This window comes from Anastrepha obliqua, unplaced genomic scaffold, assembly GCF_027943255.1.
Source record: "Anastrepha obliqua isolate idAnaObli1 unplaced genomic scaffold, idAnaObli1_1.0 ptg000063l, whole genome shotgun sequence".
NCBI classification, from domain to species: Eukaryota; Metazoa; Arthropoda; class Insecta; order Diptera; family Tephritidae; genus Anastrepha; species Anastrepha obliqua.
Genome location: NW_026562202.1, coordinates 160,001 through 162,500, shown reverse-complemented (window position 1 = coordinate 162,500; position 2,500 = coordinate 160,001).

The following is a 2,500-nucleotide window of genomic DNA, read 5'->3' as shown; positions in this document are numbered from 1 at the left end:
AGGCATGTGAAATGATATGAAAATATCAAAAGTTAACTAACCAATGATATTGAAACATATAAATCGAATCATAACTATATGAAACTCGAATTTAAGCCATATTAAACTGGTAATATTGTGATTTTATGCCTGGTTTTTTCCATACGTTAGTTTAAATAGAAAAAATTTTCGAATATATATACATATATGAAGAATTCATATTAGCTATACTAACATGTTATGGAATATAACCTTGGCATATTGGCACTAAAATATATAATAAAGACATTTCAAATCAAACTGAAATGTATTGAAATGAATTTTTCCCATACATTTTTGACAATGTGAGGTGTGCATGGCAAAAAACACCACGGTGAAGGCATGTGAAATGATATGAAAATATCAAAAGTTAACTAACCAATGATATTGAAACATATAAATCGAATCATAACTATATGAAACTCGAATTTAAGCCATATTAAACTGGTAATATTGTGATTTTATGCCTGGTTTTTTCCATACGTTAGTTTAAATAGAAAAAATTTTCGAATATATATACATATATGAAGAATTCATATTAGCTATACTAACATGTTATGGAATATAACCTTGGCATATTGGCACTAAAATATATAATAAAGACATTTCAAATCAAACTGAAATGTATTGAAATGAATTTTTCCCATACATTTTTGACAATGTGAGGTGTGCATGGCAAAAAACACCACGGTGAAGGCATGTGAAATGATATGAAAATATCAAAAGTTAACTAACCAATGATATTGAAACATATAAATCGAATCATAACTATATGAAACTCGAATTTAAGCCATATTAAACTGGTAATATTGTGATTTTATGCCTGGTTTTTTCCATACGTTAGTTTAAATAGAAAAAATTTTCGAATATATATACATATATGAAGAATTCATATTAGCTATACTAACATGTTATGGAATATAACCTTGGCATATTGGCACTAAAATATATAATAAAGACATTTCAAATCAAACTGAAATGTATTGAAATGAATTTTTCCCATACATTTTTGACAATGTGAGGTGTGCATGGCAAAAAACACTCACGGTGAAGGCATGTGATATAATATGAAAATATCAAAAGTTAACTAACCAATGATATTGAAGCATATAAATCGAATCATAACTATATGAAACTCGAATTTGAGCCATATTAAACTGGTAATATTGTGATTTTATGCCTGGTTTTCCATACGTTAGTTTAAATAGAAAGTTATGGAATATAACCTTGGCATATTGGCACTAAAATATATAATAAAGACATTTCAAATCAAACTGAAATGTATGGAAATGAATTTTTCCCATACATTTTTGACAATGTGAGGTGTGCATGGCAAAAAACACTCACGGTGAAGGCATGTGAAATAATATGAAAATATCAAAAGTTAACTAACCAATGATATTGAAGCATATAAATCGAATCATAACTAAATGAAACTCGAATTTGAGCCATATTAAACTGGTAATATTGTGATTTTATGCCTGGTTTTCCATACGTTAGTTTAAATAGAAAGTTATGGAATATAACCTTGGCATATTGGCACTAAAATATATAATAAAGACATTTCAAATCAAACTGAAATGTATTGAAATGAATTTTTCCCATACATTTTTGACAATGTGAGGTGTGCATGGCAAAAAACACTCACGGTGAAGGCATGTGATATAATATGAAAATATCAAAAGTTAACTAACCAATGATATTGAAGCATATAAATCGAATCATAACTATATGAAACTCGAATTTGAGCCATATTAAACTGGTAATATTGTGATTTTATGCCTGGTTTTCCATACGTTAGTTTAAATAGAAAAAAATTCTCGAATATATATACATATATGAAGAATCTATATTCTATACTAACATTTTATGGAATATAACCTTGGCATATTGCCATTAAAATATATAATAAAGACATTTCAAATCAAACTGAAATGTATTGAAATGAATTTTTCCCATACATTTTTGACAATGTGAGGTGTGCATGGCAAAAAACACTCACGGTGAAGGCATGTGAAATAATATGAAAATATCAAAAGTTAACTAACCAATGATATTGAAGCATATAAATCGAATCATAACTATATGAAACTCGAATTTAAGCCATATTAAACTGGTAATATTGTGATTTTATGCCTGGTTTTCCATACGTTAGTTTAAATAGAAAAAATTTTCGAATATATATACATATATGAAGAATCTATATTCTAATACTAACATGTTATGGAATATAACCTTGGCATATTGGCACTAAAATATATAATAAAGACATTTCAAATCAAACTGAAATGTATTGAAATGAATTTTTCCCATACATTTTTGACAATGTGAGGTGTGCATGGCAAAAAACACTCACGGTGAAGGCATGTGATATAATATGAAAATATCAAAAGTTAACTAACCAATGATATTGAAGCATATAAATCGAATCATAACTATATGAAACTCGAATTTGAGCCATATTAAACTGGTAATATTGTGA